Source organism: Notamacropus eugenii, chromosome 1 (genome assembly GCF_028372415.1).
Source record: "Notamacropus eugenii isolate mMacEug1 chromosome 1, mMacEug1.pri_v2, whole genome shotgun sequence".
NCBI lineage: Eukaryota > Metazoa > Chordata > Mammalia > Diprotodontia > Macropodidae > Notamacropus > Notamacropus eugenii.
Window position 1 is genome coordinate 710,733,236 of NC_092872.1, and position 19,738 is coordinate 710,752,973.

General features: G+C 40.8%; 1 long non-coding RNA gene across 1 annotated transcript in view; it reads left to right on the forward strand.

The window, feature by feature from the left end:
• LOC140521445 (uncharacterized) overlaps positions 1 to 19,738 on the forward strand; it is a 194,809-nt gene that overhangs the window by 137,673 nt on the left and 37,398 nt on the right. Inside the window, exon 2 of the long non-coding RNA XR_011972936.1 lies at positions 16,002 to 16,082. This is a non-coding gene — a long non-coding RNA (uncharacterized lncRNA). The remainder of the gene's footprint in view (positions 1 to 16,001; positions 16,083 to 19,738) is intronic.

The window sequence follows — 19,738 nt, forward strand, 5'->3', positions numbered from 1 at the left end:
GAAGGAAATACAGGTAAGTAGGACAGCTTTGAAAGTAAAGTTAAATACAGACTTTTAAAAATGTAAAATAGAAGGAGTGGAGTCAAGATGGCAGAGCAGGAAGACACACATACTCTAGTTCTTCCCCCACAGCCCATAAAATACCTGTAAAAATGACTCTAAACAAATTCTAGAGCAGCAGAAGCCACAAAATGAGAGAGTGAAGGAGATTTCCAGCCCAGGATAGCCTGTAGAGTTGACAGGAAGGGTCTATCACATGAGGTATGGAGCACAGCTCATCCTACAGAGCACAACACAGCCTTGGCCACTCGACACCAGCAGGACAGGAGCAGAACAGGCCTCGGGGGCAGAATCCTCAGCAGCAGCAGCAGGTCTCAGACACACACAACACATAACAAAGAAAGCTTGAAAGGTCAGTGAGAAAGCTTTTTCATCTGGGAAAAGGGAACACAGTCTGGCTCTGTTGGCAGCAGCCACTGCAGAGACAAGAGTCTATTGTTGGAGCCTTCCACATAAAGCCCCTGGGGAAACTCAGCAGCTGATCTGAATCTCAGTCCTGAGTGGTGATCCTGCTCTCCACCTAAAACCCCTGGGGGAATTGAGCAGTTGATCTGAATCTCAGCCTTGAGCCAGGCCCTGAGGTGAGGAGAAGGAACACCAGCAGAGCTGGGAGCAGTTGTGGAGAAGGAATTCTACTGCTCTCAGATTCTAGGCAGAAAAGTTTTTGATTGCTGTCAGACACTGTGCAGTCCACTTCTCTCCCTTGATTGTGTCACCTTGGAGGAACCAAGAACTTTCAGGTCCTCAGAGTAAACCCTCCTCCTGACAAAGGTTTCGAAAGTCAAGTAACTGGCTGGGAAAATGTCCAAAAAACAGGAAAAAAATAAGACTATAGAATGCTACTTTCTTGATGAATAGGTATTTTATTCCATCTTTTCTGATGAGGAAGAACAATGTATACTTCAGAGGAAGTCAAGGCTTCAGCATCCAGTACCTCCAAAATAAATATGCAATGGTCTCAGGTCATGGAAGAGCTTGAAAAATGAGTCAACAACTTGCTAAAGGAGACCCAAAAAAAGGTTGAAAAAAATAACCCCTTTAAAAATAGGCTAACTCAATTGGCAAAAGAGGTTCAAAAGGCCAATGAGGAGAAGAATGCTTTAAAAAGCAGAATCAGCCAAATGGAAAAGGAGGTCCAAAAGCTCACTGAAGAAAATAGTTCTTTAAAAATTAGAATGGAGCAGATGGAAGCTAATGACTTTATGAGAAACCAAGAAGTTACCAAACAAAACCAAAAGAATGAAAAAATAGAAGATAATGTGAAATATCTCACTGGGAAAACAACTGACCTGGAAAATATGTCTGGGAGAGACAATTTAAAAATTATGGGTCTACCTGAAAGCCATGATCAAAAAAAGAGCCTACACATCATTTTTCATGAAATTATCAAGGAAAATTTCCCTGATATACTAGAACCAGAGGGCAAAATAAGTATTGAAAGAATCCACCAATTACCTCCTGAAAGAGATCCAAAAAGAGAAACTCCTAGGAATATTGTAGCCAAAATCCAGAGTTTCCAGGTCAAGGAGAAAATATTTCAAGCTGCTAGAAGAAGCAATTCGAGTATTGTGGAAATGCCCTCAGGATAACATAAGATCTAGCAGCTTCTATATTAAGAGATTGAAGGGTTTGGAATATGATATTCTAAAGTCAAAGGAACTAGGATTAAAACCAAGAATCGCCTATCCAGCAAAACTGAGTATAATGCTTCAGGGGGAAAAATGGTCATTCAATGAAATAGAGGACTTTCAAGCATTCTTGATGAAAAGATCAGAACTGAATAGAAAATTTGACTTTCAAACACAAGAAACGAGAGAAGCATGAAAAGGTAAACAGGAAAGAGAAATATAAGGGACTTTAAAGTTGAGCTGCTTACATTCCTACATGGAAAGATAATATTTGGGTAGTTGGAGGGATTATACACACATACACACACACACACACACACACACACACACACACACACATATAGACAGAGAACACAGGGTGAACTTAATAAGAAGGGATGATATCTAAAAAAAGAAATAAAATTAAGGGATGAGAGAGGAATATAGTGGGAGGAGAAAGGGAAAAATGGAATGCGGCAAATTATCTCTCATAAAAGAGGCAAGAAAAAGCTTTTTCAATGGAGGAGAAAAGCGAGGTGAGAGGGAAAAAGGAAAGCTTATTCTCTTCACATTTGGCTTAAGGAGGGAATAACAAGCTCACTCAATTTGGTATGAAAATCTATCTTCCACTACAGGAAAGTAGAGGAGAAGGGGACAAGTGGGCTGAGGGGGATGATAGAAGGGAATGCAAATGGGAGGAGGGAGTAATTAGAAGTAAACTCTTTTGGGGAGGGACAAGGTCAAAAGAGAGAATAGAATAAATAGAGGGCAGGATAATAGGGAGGGAAATATAGTTAGCCTTACACAACATGACTTTTATGGAAGTCTTTTGCAAAACTACACATATATAGCCTATATTGAGTTGCTTGCCTTCTCAAAGAGGATGGGTGGGGAGGGAAGAAGGGACTCAAAGTTTTAGGAACAAATGTTGAGAATTGGTTTTGCATACAACTGGGAAATAAAAAATATGGGTCATAGGGTATAGAAATCAATCTTGCCCAACAAGAAAAGAGAGAAGAGGAGGATAAGGGAAGGGAGGGGTGTGATAGAAGGAAGGGCATATTAAGGGAAAGGGTAATCAGAATGCAAGGCATTATGGGTTGGGGGAGGAGAAAGATGGGGAGAAAATTTGGGACTCAAAATTTTGTGGAAATAAATGTTAAAAGCTAAAAATTAATAAATAAACAGTAAATAGTAAAAAAAGAAAAATATAAAACAGAAATTCACATTTTCATAAATAATTCTCTTTTTCTGTTCTGTTTCATACATATATATATATATATATATATATATATACATACATACATAGGTATACATGTGAATGCTCATTTCCGTTGTTTGTTAAAAGCAAAATAAAAAATAAAATTTAAAACGTGAGGGAAGACTAATGGAAGCTTAAGAGTACAACCTGTCTTGTTTTTTGTATTTGTATTTTGTATTTGTATTCTCAAAGCTTAGCACAATGCCTGAAACATTGAGGGTAAGACTTTGTACTTTTCATTCATTCAAAAAATAAACATGAGTTCCTCCAAGGCAGGATTGTTTTGTCTTTGCCTTTGTATCCTCAGATTCTAAGATAGTACCTGGCACATTGTAGGCATTTAATAAATACTTGTTGATTACTCAGTTGATTCCCCCATGTAAAACTGATGTTTTCTTGAGAAAAGGCATGGAATAAAGAGAAATTGAATCAAGGTCACTCCAAAAGTGAAGACTATTTGAATAGAGATTTTTTAAAATACTTTGCCATCTTTTATCTGTAACCTAAGAGAACCAAATGAGAATGGCGTTGGGGCTACTCTCAGTGACGCTGAGGAATGAACATCAAATAATTTCAATTTCGTTGTAAGATTCAGATGCCCATATACAGAAAACATTGGCAGAGTAGGATGGCTCACATCAGTAGGTGTCTGGGGAGCTGAATGGGTACCATAAGAGTTGGCCTCCAACTGTAACCCTAACCCTAAATCCCTTGACTCTAACCCTTGATTAGATGCAAAAACCTTGTGCTCCAACTAGCCTCCTTCTAACAAAGCCTGAGAGCCAAGCTGTCCAAAAATCTCTGACACCCCTCCCCCTCCTCTGCATCTGCATTTCACTTGTGACCTTGCACAGCCTGTGGTCAGGCAAGATCCTTTGAACACAGCCCCAGAGCTGTGGTGATTAGAAGCTCTTTGATTACCCAGCTCAGCTGGTCCTCAGTTCTTTATAATACTGTATCCCCTCTCCCCCACCCCTGCTTCTCCCCTCACCCATTAGCCCAGGCTGTTAAAGCAACAGATTTTTTCCTCTTTTCATTTTCCTATAGCATACTAAACCCCAAGATTCAGTTAACACTAATCCCGATTTATTTCAGACTTATCTGCATTATTAATTCCAGTAGGTGGGGGTGGGAGTGAGAAGAACACAAAAGTCTAGTTTCCCAAAAAATGTTGCATTTGGGAGAGGGAATATACCTGGGGAGTAGCCATACTTCAAGAGTTGCTTAACCCCACACTTTCCATTTTAAAAAATATATATACTTTGAGATGGGAGGTGGCCATAATGTCATTTTTTATTATTTTCTCCTAGCAAACATCCTTTGGGCAGCTTCCTGCGTTAATCTGGTCTTAATGTGGATTTAAACATTTACAATGCAAAATAATTTGGGTTAAAAATAATCTCTCTTGATAATGCAAGAAAAATCCTAGAACTGTCACCATCTCTGACAGCTAGAAATAGAAGAAGATGCTTGAATATGCAAAATGTGCCAAGGGGTGGTAAGGCGGGAAGGGAAGGCCAAGATGGCGATATCTTTGTGTTATACTTTGTGTTATAACTGACTAGTGTTGACTGAAATGCAGGATGTTGAAGTATTACAGGAATGAAGTCACCATTTACTTTAAACATGTTAACAGTCGCTTAATTCTCTCTATGCTAAATTCAAGAGAACTTCAGTTTGAGGAAGGGACTTCTTTCTCTTCAAGATGTATCATTCCACACATTACCTTAAACTGCCTCCCATAGTAAGAAGCGTCATCTTCTCAGTAACAGACAAAATACAATGAAGAAGCCAACTGTTAATGCAGGAATCTTGTGTGTCATTCATCTCAGAGAGCATTTGTTGTTCTGATAGAAAGGAAGGAAGGAAGGAAGGAAGGAAGGAAAGAAGGAAGGAAAGAAGGAAGGAAGGAAGGGAGGGAGGGAGGGAGGAAGGAAGGAAGGAAGGAAGGAAGGAAGGAAGGAAGGAAGGAAGGAAGGAAGGAAGGAAGGAAGGGGAAGGGAAGGGAAGGGAAGGGAAGGGAAGGGAAGGGAAGGAAAGGAAAGGAAAGGAAAGGAAAGGAAAGGAAAGGAAAGGAAAGGAAAGGAAAGGAAAGGAAAGGAAAGGAAAGGAAAGGAAAGGAAAGGAAAGGAAAGGAAAGGAAAGGAAAGGAAAGGAAAGGAAAGAAGGAAAGGAAAGGAAAGGAAAGGAAAGGAAAGGAAAGGAAAGGAAAGGAAAGGGAAGAGACAACACACAGAGGAAGTTTCAACTATAAGTAAGATGTAAAGGACAAATGCATGGTGCAGCAGCAAAGTACATGTTAATACATCTTCTTTACTGTCATTTCCATACTGATAAAACCATAACTTTCTGATGCTGAACCTTTTTGACAGTGCAAAGAACCTTGATGGTGAGAACTTTCTTTTCCTAGTGTTCGGTAGTTATGGCTGCTGAGGAGACACGGGCTATATATCTCCATGATGGTTGCTTCTCATGATAATGAGTATGGGAGCTGGACTTAGAAATAGGGTTGATGCTACTTGAGAGTAGGTCTCCATTTCATCACAGACCTGTGAGAAGGTTAGTGCATCCAGGTAAATGATTCCTTTTGGTTCTGTCCCAGGGTCTGCCTCATTTAGAGAAACCCTAGGAAAGTGAACTATTTTTCAGATCACTTTAGAGATTAAGACCTAAATGATTCTGAGTTTTCCACAACAGGCTTGTGGTCTGCCCCTGTATACCTGGGTCTTTGAGTCGCACCTAGAATTTCCCTTGCCTTTCTTGGTCCTTCATATTAAGGATGATGACCCAAAGAATCATTGAATCTTAGAGGTTGAGGGAACCTCGAAGCTCTTTGCCTGGTCAGGAGTGCCCACTGTAAGCATCCCCAATAAGCAGACACTTATTCTCCACTTAATGACCTCTAGTGATAGACAGTCCACTATTGTATGAAGTGACCCATGCTGCTTTGGAATGGCAGTATTTGGAAGTTTTTCATTCCATAAAACTGAAATAAACCTTTCTAACTTCCACCTATTGCTCTTAAGACTGGTCCTTAGAGGTAAGCTAAAAAAAACTTATCCCTCTTCCATGTAACACAGCCCTTCAATTACAACACCCCACCTCAATCTTTTCCCAAATAAATACCTCCATTTCCTTCAACAGGCACTTTTATACAATGTGGTTTTCTGTTTTCTCACCATCTTGCTCACCCTCCTCTGGATACACTAGTCCCCCAAATCCTTTCCTAAAGAGGAATGTATGGCGAACTGAACATTGTACTCCAGAACAGAGTACAGTCAAGTCTCCCACATTCTTGACACTATGCCTCTTGGCTCTTACAGCCTAAGATCCCATTCACTTTTATTGGCTGCCATATCTCCCCACTGATTCTTCTTAAGCTTGAGGCCTATTAACACTTTTAGAGTTTTTTCACACCAACTGTTATCTAGCCATGCTGCTCTAATCCCTTACTCTTGCAAGAATTTTTTTAACCTAATTACAGAGCTTTACATTTGTCTCCCTATTAGACTTCAGCACGTTAGATCCAGCCACTTGTTAGCTTGCTGAGTCTTTCTGGATCTTGACTCTGTTGTCCAGTATATTAGCCATCCCTTCCAGCTTTATATTGTCTATAAACTTTATTATCAAGCCATCTATAACTTCATCCAAGTATTTAATAAAAAGATTGAACAGAATTAAACCAACAATTGTTCCCTACAGCACTTGGCAAGAGATTCCTAACCAGGTTAGCATTCCATTGATTCAACCCACTCTCAATACCTCATACTGTTCTGTCACCTAGCCCATAACTCTCCATCTTGTCCACAACGATATAATGAGACTGTCAAATGTCTTGCTGAAACCTAAGCACACTTTGTCTATAGCATTCCTTTGTTTTACCAATCCAATAAGCCTGTCAAGAAAAGGAAAGGAGATTTGGTATGGCATATTGTGTGCTTTAATGAAGTCATGCTGACTTTTAATGGTCACTTCCCTTTCTAAATGCTCACTTACCATTTAATAATATATTCTAGAATTTTATCAAGAATCAAAGTCAAGTCCACTTGGCCTCATCCAAGTTCTGAGATCCTTCTCTATTTCTACAAAATTTTTCAAAGAGCAACGAAAATAGCTCAACAATCTTGTCCACCAATTCTTTTAGCTCCCGGGAATGCAGTTCACCTGGGACAAGTAAACTGAATGCATTGGAGCACCTAATGTCCAACCTAGATATTCTATTATCATCCTTTTACTTTGTGGATTTCAACTTTCTGCTAAGCATTCTTATTCTCTCTTCCCCCATTCTAAGATTCCTCTTCTTAGTAGAGAAAAGAGAAACAATGTGAGATTGAATAGTCCTGCCTTTTCTCGATCATCCATTATCTTCCTTCTGTCTATCCCAAATAGCAACCCTATCCCTATCCCTTCTTTGATCTCCCCCTTGCCTTACATACAGCTAACCCTGCTTCCATTTTCTGTACTTGTCTTTTGAAAATCTAAGTTGTCTAGATCTAGGCAATTATGCTGGGAAATTTGCCACCGCGATAGGCTTATCACTCTCCCCTCCTATCCATCCTATACATAATTGATGGATTTCTACTGTCCTCTATGAGGAAAGAAGGAGACCTGTGAAAGACCTACACACACACACACACACACACACACACACACACAAACACACACACACACATACTTCCACAGGTAGTGTCTTTCCTCTGAAATTTACTTCCATTTATACTGTTTATGTCTTGTATGTACATGACTGTTTGCATGTTATAAACTCCTTGGGGGCAGGTTCTGGCTTTTGGCCTTCCTTTGGATCCCCCTACAGCACATATAGAAAATACTTAATCATTGCTTTTTGGCTAACTTTAAAAAGACAACTTTTATTGTATGTAACATTTATCACCAAGTTCAGTTCCTTCTGAGCTCTAGCAGTCCTGACACAAGCCACTCAGGGAGATGCACCTACTTCCACCCTCTCTACATGTGTTCTTTAAAATCTAAGCAGTTCAGACCCATAATATTCCAGTGTACACTGGGCTACTTACTATCCCAACCTTCTTGCTTCCCGCTCCTATCCATTTCCTACATAGTTGCAGCTCTTTCTCTTACTGACCTTCAAATTTGAAAATGATGCTAGCAGTTGTCACTTTGATCTCTGGCCTTGGGAGGAATTCTAAGGATTAATGCATGCCTCACAATCTGTTTTATACTATACAGGTGAAGGAAGACTTGTGTAGTACACAACCCCCCAAACACACACACACACACACACACACACACCCCTCTGAGGCTGCTTCGTTAACCATTTTGTTGCTTAGAGTTGACTTAAAACTTTTGCTCAAAAAGAGCTATTCCGTTCCTATGCACAAAACATGCTTCTACTGTTGCTTCTCAATACTAAGTTCTCAGTTATGTCCCATTATGAACGAGTCTTCATATTCCATTTATATCTGGTACCATCCCAGCTCCAAGACCTTACCTACACTTAACCGGCACCATATACCCTTCCCTTTCTGCTCATTGAAACTCTATGTATCCTTCAAGGTCCAGATCAACTGTTATCTCTTCTAAGATATCTCCCCCATCCATCAACCCCCCACACCCAGTGAGTAATGATTCTTCCTCCTTCATATCTCCTATTACATTTGCCTTTCTCCTTTTTTAATTCACTTAGGTGTGGTTTTATATTAAACTTATTTGTGTGTCCTTCTACTAGATTGTGAGTACTACGAGGACACGAAACTCTTATTTCATCTGTGTGTCACCTCCAGAGTCTAGCAAAGTTCCCTGTAAAATCCTAGTTCTCTATATATCCTAGGCATATTTTGAAGTTGAAATTGAATATCAAACTCTCTTCAAGGTTAAATAAATTTGTGTGTTTCCCACCTGGAATGCCTTCTTCTTTAATTTTTCATCATTTCCTTGCCACAAAACCTGAGTTAAACTGTACCAGCTCTAAGAAAGCTTTCCTTAATTAACCCCATTCTAATTATCCTTTGCTTCATGATCATCACCACAATGAGCTCTGCATTATATTGATACAATCAGTATTCACTGATAAGCTAAACAAGGTACACAACCATTATACTTGCTTCTGGGTAGGCTGAGGCTGGTGGATCACTTGCTCTGGGGAGTTCTGAGATGCAGTAGGGCTAAGGAGGATTGAATATCCTCACTAAGTCCAGCTCCAAGATGATGAGGCCCCCAAAAAGGACCTACAAGCTGCCTAAGTGGGAAGCAAACTGGTCCAGGTTAGAAATGGAGCATGTCAAAACTTTCAGGCCAGTCAGCAGTGGGAACAGCCTGTGGGTGACTGCGATTCTTCTTAGCCTAGAAGAGACAGGAAGACGCAGTCTCAAAAGAAAATACACTTTTAGTCATTTATGAATTTTCTTAAAGCTTTTTCTTTTTCTACATATCTACACCAAGCTAAATTATAAACTCATCATGGGCAGAGCCCATACTTTTTATATTCTAACTAATACCAAGAAAATATAAAGATCAATGTTCAATGAGTCAAAGGGAATAAGCATCTATTAAGTGCCTACTGTATGCCAGGTCTTTTGTTAAGTGCTTTACAAATATTGCCTCCTTTGGATCATGGGATCATTGCTCTGAGCTAGAAGGGACCTCAGAGGTCTAACCACCCTACACCATATTTCAGATAAGGAAACTGAGGCTCAGGGAAGCTAAGTGACTTACCCAAAGTTACATAGGTCATTAACATCAGAGGCAGGATTTGAATCCAGGCCCTGTAACTCCAAAGTCAACATTCTTTCTGCTGTACCACATCAACTCTCATTTGCACTGACCTTCAGGGGATATTATAGGGGAAGGGGAAAGAAATAAGCATTTATTAAGTGCCTACTGTATTTCAGATCTTTTGTTAAGTGCTTTACAAATATTGTCTCACTTGATCTTCACAACAATCCCATGAGGTAAGTGCTATTCTTAGTCCCATTTTACGACTGAGGAAACTGAGGCAAACAGGGTTTAAGTGACTTGCTCAGGATCACAGTAAGTGTATGAAGCAGAATTTGAATTCAGGTCCTCCTGACTCCAGGTCCAGTGTTCTCTCCACTGTGCCACCTACCTTCCTATCATAGCTCTTATAGATGACTAATATATATTCTGGTCTAAACCTGTGCCTTTAGGTCTGACCTGACCTGAACTCATCTTTGGAAGGGAATGGGTGAATAAGTATTGGCCAAAGCAGCCACCAAACTGCATTTGTAGATTTTCCCATTTTAATATTCCTTGACCACAGTACACAAGCTTAAGGAATTCTAGTTAATACAGGAAATTGTCAGATATCATTATTGACTGGCTTCCACTGTTTTGGAAGCAAATTCTAAACTGATGCTCTCAAGGATAAGAAATTATGAAACTATTCATAAAAAAGGAGTCATTTGGCAAAGTAGAAGATCAGTTGAGAAGGTGATGTGGTAGAGTCCAAAGGGCCTTGGATTTAGGGTCAAAAGAGTGATGTCTGTCTGAGTCATGTCTGTCATTTTCAATCCACACGACTGTGAAAAAATTATAGTTTCTTTGCAACTCCAGAAAATGAGAACAATAATACTTATGCCATATTCCTCCCAGAGTTGTTGCTGAGAAATACTTTGTGAACCATGAAGGGCTCTGTAAATATGAACTATTTCATATTCAAACTAAACTATTTTATTATTACCAACAATATACAAGGTGTCCCAAAATCATTGTGTTTAGAACTGCACTAAAACTTTGGATACCCTGGATTAGGACCAAGACTGTCAGTTTAAGGCCTTTAGATGTGTCCAACTTGGAAGTGACAATGAGACTTGATTTTATGGCTACTGTTGTCATCAACCATGGGGCAGGTCTCATCAATGCACAGTCCTAAGCACAAGGAATACAAAAAAGGTAAAAAAAATCAGTCTAAGGGGAGAGCCAACATACAAATAACTGTGCAAACATGCTACATGTAGGATAAATAAAAAAATCAGCTGAAAGAAGGTACTAGCAATAAGAGGGAATGAGAAAGGCTCCCTGCTCATCAGGTAGTAATTAAGAATAATTGTTTCTTTTATATTTGTTGATAGAATAACTTCTCTGATTTAAAAAAATGGGATTGAGGGAGGCTAACTATAATTACTGTCACATTGAAGCCATATTTACATACACTAATGGATCTATGATCTTATTGATTGGACATTCCTTCCAACAATGTCAAGCTCAGCCTATCCCTGTCTGCCCATACTGTACAATTATCATTCATCTGTAGCCATAAGTTCACCACTGGAAGGCCTAGCCAATGTTCTGGTGGCTTTCCTCACTGGCTCAGCTTCTCAAGGATGCCAGTGGGGCACACAGACTGGCTACTGGCTGCCCCTCAGTCTTGCCCCAAGAAAGTACTGAAAGCTGAAAAATTCATTATGAAAAAGAAAAAGATGGAGTAAATTAGTTTGAGCTGACTCAAGGCAAATGCCATAAGCAGAGGTACTGTCAAGCACCACTTGAAGACCAGAATGATTATGAAGCTGGTAGGGAAGGACAAACCTTCAGTCTTTGTATCGATCTCTTTAGCCATAGTAAAGTCCACAGGAAATTACACTGTGATTAAGGACCAAAGTTAACAAGGCAGAGAATGTGTAGAGTGCTCCTGCAATCCAAACAATAGACAGTCTTCTCTGATCACTTAAAAGGTAGCTTTATCTTTAGGTACATAAATTTGAAGGGTTATCTAGCTCATCCCTCCGTCCCAAAGTGTTAGGTTGGGTTTGGGGGGGTTTTGCCTCAATTGTTCCAGGCAGAGAGTTGTTTGTTCTTATAGAAAAGGAAAAATGCCCAACCTCTCATGCTCACACATATTTAATGACCCTCATCATCAGAAAGTCCTTGCTTTACTTTAAACCTATTCCTCTCAGCCTGTCACTATGCAAAGCCTCTTCATCAGCTTAATCATGACCTTCATTTTCCTCCCAGGTAAAGTAATTCTTCATTTCATACTCCCTTCTCCTTTCCCTCTAAACCCTCTCCACTTTCTTCACATTAAGTTGGAAACCCCAGGACCAAACCCTGCTCTTCCTGTAAGAATCTCTTAGCATACAACAAGTACAAAGAAAAAATTAACTTATAGCTTCCACAGGTTATTCTGCATCTCGTGTGTCCTAATACCCCATTTCTAACAGCAGCATAATTTGACTCAGTTTGAGCCGGTGAACCTCCAAGACCCTTAAGTCTTTCTCTTTCACACCCTCAATCAATCCTCATCTTGCTCTTTTATAGTGTTTTTATGTCTTCTAGGTTCGTCTGCCTGCCCTGCTCTCCCCACTGAGCTTGTCCCTGGTTCCTCATACACTGTAGTGAGGTCATTTACAAATAACAGGGTTGTTTTGATTGTTTGTCCTTCACTCTTGAAGAGGACCGTGACATCAGGGAGATGATGCCATAAGTTGAAAGTGAATTGGATTTATGTGAGGGAGGGCTGTACAAAGTTTCCAGTCACACTGTATCCTCCAGAGCCATCTAGGTCCAGTTGCCAAGTATAGATCAGGATAACTGGAGATGCCTCCCACACCCTATTTACAAATGTAAGTAAAGGAGAGATACCTTGGCTCAGTGGAGAGAACTGGTCTCAAAGCCAAGAAGACCCAGGTCCAAGCCCTGCTTCATCCAGGATGTTTGACCCTTCTTAGCACCTCCTGGCAACTCCTTCTAAACAATAAGTTATAGAGAAGGTGCCACTCAGCAGTGAAGGAAGTTTCTTGCCCAAGAGCTCCCTGTACTGATGAAATCACAGGTGCAGTTTTAAAAAAAATCTATTCAAAAAGTCTCTTTGTTTCAGTAAATATATTTAAGACACCACCATTCTGTTGCCAACAGACAAAAAAAAAGTCTTGTAGGTGAAATGTTGAAAACCAGAGGCCCTAGATTCAAAGCTGAAAATATTGAAGTTCTATTGAAATACTCATTTTCCTGAACCCTGTTCAACGTGAGGGTCTGTTCCTTGCCTCTTAGACTCCAGGCTGGAAAATAGAAGGGTCACTGAGGAAGAACATTCTTGGATAGTAAGCATTCATTCCCTCACACCGCCTTTCAGCTCATTCTCTTTTGACCCCCTCTCCAGAACCAATCAGGCACAGGTATCCAGTTGGTAAGAGGTAGAAGCATTCTCCAAGTCAATGAGAGTGACATCTGTAATGGTCTGGGCTCCAGGGAAAGCCCCATCCAGGAACTGGCAGGCTGTCAAGCTAGAAGCCTGTGACTACAACTGAACAATGTCCCAGCTGCCCGCAAAGCTCAAGAGGGATTCATCAAGTGAGGAAAACCCAGTCATCAATAGAAGCAGCTCGGCATGCTCAGTCAATGAACTGCCTTTCAGATGGTTACCAACCACTGAACTGGTTCTCCAGCAACAATCAAACCGTCTTTAGCTGCTATCAGCTATTTCCATCAGCTCTGAGACTGGCAGGTTTCCAATAAAACCAATATCCCCCCTCCTCCCCCAGGGTAAGGTCATCAGCAGGAGGTGGGCATTGTCTTTTTACACCAGCAATTTGACAACAATGTTAGCTTACTCTATTAGCAAGCAGCTACACCCTGACCCCTGACCCTGACATTGACCGGAGACAGACCTCTGATCATTTAAGGTGGTCCAGTGATGTCTGAGGGCCTTGTGCCAGCAGGTTTGTACAAGAGAAGGTCCATCAGAACTGCCTGTTCTGCTGAGTGACAGAGCTGGGATGGGGGATATTCCCTGCTCCCACCAGGAGATTTAAGGCATGAATCTCAGAAACAAATCAGAGGTGAATCCACGTCCTGAAAAGGGATAGTTCAGGGGCCCATCTATCAATGACATGTGAGGCAAGGTCTGTGGAGGAACCAGGTTTGGATCTGAGCTTTTACCACAGGGGTGACAGTTGTCTCTAGACATCTCTGCTCCTTAATGGAAAACACATATCAAAATACAGCCTACAAAATACAGAATAATAGACTGAAATGTGCATTATATGAGGGTGTTAGATTGCAATGTACTTTATAGTGGGGGAATTAGATTGAAGTGTTATGTCAGGGTAGTTAGGCTGAAATATGTATTATACTAGGGATATTAGCTAGAGATGTGCTTTATCCCATAGCTGTTAAATTAAGATGTGCACTTCACTGTAGGCATTAGCTGGAGTTGTGCATTATAGCAAGGTTGTTAGAGTAAGATGTGAATTACACTTGGGGGGAGGGGAGAGTGGAGAGAGAAGACATGACGACTCTACCTTGAATTATTCTAAGTTCTGGACCCTCTCATACATTAGTTAGATTAATGATACAAGGGGTTAAAATGACAGAGAGACAGTAGGGGAGGGAGAATCTGTGAACCCACGGTTCTTTCAAAATCACAAATTCTCCATTCTTCCTTCTTCCCTTTCCTCCGACTCCCTCTTCTCCAGCCAAACAATCTGCTACTTTCACCACTTTTCCTGTTGAAGACTTCAAGGCCTTCCCCCATCAATAAAAACATTAGCTCACTAAACAGCCTGATGGCTTTTCCTTCCCAGGCTTAACCCTTCGGGAGCTGGGGTTTCCTTCGGATTTGTAAAGATATTGATCACAGATAATGTTTGCCTTTCTAACTCTCTCTTCCTTTAGACTTGATGGATAGGTTCAGGGCTGCAACGAGGCAGCAAATTCACCACAGCTACCCAGGGAAAGAGAAAGAGAGCGGGAGAAGTGTGCAGTAGTTAACACTGTTTGAATTCTTTTCATAGGATGGACAGGTAGAAAAAAAGAATACCATTGCCTTGGGGGGGAAAATATACCAGTTTTAATCAGCAGGAAAATTAACTTGTTGATTTTGGATTTGAGTCATTTTCAGCCTGGCAACTCTTTTGACATTATTTCTTTTTTAATTTTTTTCTCAGTAACATATAAAGAAAAATTTTAACACTTTTTTTAGTTTTGAGTTCCAAATTCTCTTTCTCTCCCTCCCCTCACCCCTACTTGAGAAAGCAGGCAATTTGATATAAATTATACACGTGCAGTCATGCAAAACATTTCCATATTAGCCATGTTGCAAAAAAAAATGCAAATCAAAAAAAAAGAATAATAAAGTTTAAAAAGCAAAAGTACACTTCAGTCTGTATTCAGACTCCATAATCCTTTCTCTGGAGGTGGATAGCATTTTTCATCATCAGTCTTTTGGAATTATCTTGGATCATTGCATTGCTGAGAATAGCTAAATCATATATGGTTTATAATCTTAAAATACTGCTATTACTGTATACAGTGGTTTTGCTCATTTCACTCTATCAGTTTATGTAAGTCTTTCCAGGTTTTTTTGAAAGCATCCTGCTCATCATTTCTTATAACACAGTAGCATTCCATCACAATTATGTACCACAGCTTGTTAAGCCATTCCCCAGTTGATGGACATCCCTTCACTTTACAATTCTTTGCCACCACAAAAAGAGCTACTATAAGTACTTTTGTACATATAGGTCCTTTTCCTTTTTCTTTGCTCTCTTTGGGGTATAGACCTAGTAGTAATATTACTGGGTCAAAGTATATTCCCAGTTTTATAGCCCTTTGAGCATAGTTCCCTATTGCTCTCCAGAATGGTTGAATTAGTTCACAACTCCATGAACAATTCATTAGTGTCCCTATTTTTCCATATTTTCTCCAATTTTCCTCTTCTGTCAGATTAGCCAGTCTGAGTGGTACCTCAAAGTTGTTTTAATTCTCTAATCAATAGTGACATCTTAGAAAATACTAAAATTCCTAACTAATGTTAGATTCTGTCTTCAGGTAGACTGCACTGAGTTTCATTTTTGAAACATTTCTGTTAAGAATCTCTGGTAGAAAGGCTTCTGCTGATTAAAAAAGTGATTTTCTCCAGCACAATTTCAAACTTTCAGAACAATGTGGGTCTCTATGTTAGTTGCTGGCAACATTAGCCTGTATGATAGTGATTTAACATCCCTTCACCCTCATTACTGATCTTCTCCCCAGACCTTAAGCAAAGTGAAGAAGGAGGAGTGAGGAGGGTCAAATCATTGACCACTTGGTCAAAACTTTCTAGTGCCTAATTCATGGTGTTCTTTCCTCTTCTTTCTTAGGAATTGAAGGCCTAATTTACATCACCCAGTAGTCTACTCCAGCACAATTGGACAGGATCCCATTTTATTGGAACCAGAAAGGTGAGTTCTTCACTTTACTTCTCAGTGAAAGAAAATATCTGTTTAGGTGAATTAGACTTGATGAAGACAAGAGAACCAATTGAAAACTGGAGACTTAAGATACCTTCACTTTACACGTTAGGGACTCTTCAGTGCCTCCAAGTGGGCACTTGTATTTGCATATTTGGAAGCCAGTTTTTCCAATTAATTACTCTGTGATTACAAGTTGGTTCATTATGCTTTCCTATCATAAATGAAATTCAATAACTGCAAGATAAGGGAAGGTAGGATGGTGCGATGGCTAGAGCATTGACCTTGAAACCAGAAAGGCCTGGGTTCAAATCCCACCCTAATACATACTGGCAATGTAACACTGGGTGAGTCATTTAACCTCTAAGTGCTCCAACGGACTCTCTAAGACTATGCATTGTAGAGAAGGTGTTGACTGACCCATACTCAGAGAGAAAGCTCTTCACCAATGAAATTAAAGAAGTATCCTTTATTCTAGCAGCACAAACTTAAATTAAAGGAGGAAAAGAGATCCAATGAGGTCATAGATGGGAACATACTTTGTAATCTAATAAATCAGTATACCAAAGGTCTGCTTGCCCTTCAGATCCCAAATCTGGTAGGTTTTCTTTTCTTCTTGATGTCACTTCCTGTTTTGTCCTCTTCCATGAACATTTCCTGAGAAGTATCGCTGGAAGGGCTCTTTGGTTTTCCATTAGGAGAATGGGAAGCCCACCCCTCTTCTTGTAGGCCAGTGGAAGGGCACGAAAAGCAACGATTCATCTGGATACAATCAAGAAGCAAGGCAATTATATCAGCAAGCGGGATGGCTTAGGGTCCTCAGTGTTTGAGGAAGGTCCCAGACCATTTTCTGGACTTCATCTGCATGAGTACTTTTCCCCTCCTCCCCCATGAGTTGTACTCTCCACATCTGAATGTAGATTCCTTGAAAGTAAGAATTTCTTTCTTCCTTCCTTCCTTCCTTCCTTCCTTCCTTCCTTCCTTCCTTCCTTTCTGTCTCTTCCTTCCTTCCTTTCTTCACTTGTATTTGAATCCTCAGAGATTATCACAGCATTTGCTTGTTGATTTTACTCCTGAGAAATTGGGTGGCATCTTGCCTTTTTCATGCACCAACTGAAATTCCTGCCCAGCCATGTTTCAGCCACAGCTTCAAATAATGTATTTTATGGCCCAATTACCTACAAATCTTTTGCTCACCAATCGTTTCTCCTCTAGGGATGGATTTCAGGTGGAGCATAAAAAAAGGGGCATGGTGCTTCCCAGCTTCTCAGACAGGTCCCAAACCATGCCAAGTGCTGACAGTGTTTGCAGTATCCTTGTGAAGATGGGAGAAATCCCTAGAGTCGTGTCCTTCATCGTCTTGACTATCTTGAATAAATAGGCCCCATACCTTGAAGAAGGGGACATTGAATCCATTTACCATGGGCACCCATGGCATTGGCCCAGTATATAGCACAAAAATTTTAGGTGTTAATTTTCTGTGCCTGATTGACTGCCAGTTTTCAAGGGGAAATACATCACTTTCATAGCCTCCTTCCTTCAAGAGGCTATTGTTTAAAGGGATTTCTCCAATTCAATGGCAGCAACTGCCCTATTGCTGAGTGTAGAGGCAAATTATAAGGTACTCACTATTGGAATATAATCTTCACTCTGTACTAAGTTAATTCTAGTAATGATTGTTTTTCAAAGGTAGCAGCTCGTCTCCATTCTGGGTATTGGTGAACAATCCATAAATAGGGGCTTAATAAGGTCTGACAGGCATGATTTCTCTGGCGATATATTAAAACAACATGCCCAGTACTGATGGCTTGAGGGTCCTGACCTTTAACAAGGACTTGTGACGTAGGGCAAACTGCCCAAGAGAGCCAGTGGAGCAGAAGGCCAGAGGGACAAGGTCACTGGATAATGAAGTGGTCAGCATTGAATTTCTGTCACTCACCCTGGTTAAGAAGAAGACTGCGAGGAGTGAGGGAAAACATTTAGGAACCTACAGCATTCAATAGGAAGGGCCACTTTTGAGCAAAAAGGCTTCAGGTAGTTGTGATGTTGTAAGAAGATGTTGCCATACAGGCTGTGGTCACTGTTTTGCTGGACTGTGAGTGCAAAATACAGTCCTGTGGAGAGAATACATCGAGGAGGCCTATGCTAGAGAAAAATCTCTTTTCTGAAGAGAAGGAAGTTAATATTAGACAACTCTACCCTCTCCCTCCAGACCCTAGGCCCTGTTGTAAAGATAGGACCATAGCACATTAGAGCTAGAAGGAATTGGACTGGTAGGCACTTAGGAGGCACAATAGATAGAAAGCTGGGCCTAAAATCAGGAGGACCTGAATTCAAATCTGACCTCAGAAACTTACTAGCCAGCCATGTGACCCTGGGCAAGTCACTTAATTTTTTTTTGCCTCAGTTTCCTCAACTGTGAAAAGGGGATAATATCAATCAATAAGCACTTATTAAGTGCCTACTGTGTGCCAGGCCCTATGCTAAGCTCTGGGGATACAAAAAGAGGCAAATGACAGTCCCTGCTCCTAAGGAGCTCATAATCTAGTGGGGTGAGTGGGAGCAACATGAAAACAAATAAGTACAAAGCGAGCACGTGCAAGACAAATGGGAAATAGTTAATGGAGGAAAAAACACCAGAACTGAGAGGAGCTGGGGAAGGCTTCTTTTAAAAGATGAGATTTTAGTGGAGACTTACAAGGAAGCCAGGGCAGTCTTTGGCATAGAGGAAGGAGAGCATTCCAAGTATAGGACAGCCAGAGAAAATGCCCCAAGCTCAAAGACAGAGGGTCTTGTTCTTGGAACAGCCAGAAGGCCAGTAGCACTGGACTGAAGAGGACATGTCAGGGAGTAAGATGTCAGAAGACTGGAAAGGTAGGAGGGGGCCAAGAGGTTATGAAAAACTTCCAATGCCAAATGGAGCATTTTGTATTTAATCCTGAAAGTAACACAGAGCCATTGGGGTTTACTGAGTGGGAGGGTGGGAGATGGGGTTGACATGGTTAGATCTGGGCTATAGTGGATGAATGGGGGATGGAGGCAAGTGGAGAGATACTTGAAGTGGGCAGACCCCTCCCCACCCCCTTCACCAACAGCTATTGCAATAACCCAGGCATGAGGTGATGAGGGACTAGGGGACAAGGGAGGGCAGTGTCAGAGGAAAGGAGGATGAATATTCAAAAGACATTGCAAAGATGAGATCAACAGGCTTTGACAACAGCTTGGGTACTTGAGAGATAGTGAGGAATCCAGATTGTGAGTCTGAGGGACTGAGAGGGTAGTGTTACCCTCTATAGGAATAGGAAAGGTGGACGGGGGCAGGGCACAGAGGGTGTAGGGGGAAAGATAATGAATTCTTTTTAGGATAGGTTGAGTTGAAGATGTCTACTGGATATCCAGTTTGAGATGTCTGACTGACAGTTGTAGATGTGAGACTGGGTGTCAGAAGAAAGATCAGTCAGGATAGGTATATTTCAGAATCATCAGCATAGTCATAATAATTAAATCCTTGGAAGTTAATGAGATCATCGAGTGAAGTAGTATAGTGGAGGAAGAAGAGAAAGCGCAGGACAGAACCCTGAGGGACACCTATGGTTAGAGGGTGTGATCTAGACGAGGATCCAGCAAAAGAGACTGAGAAGAAGTGA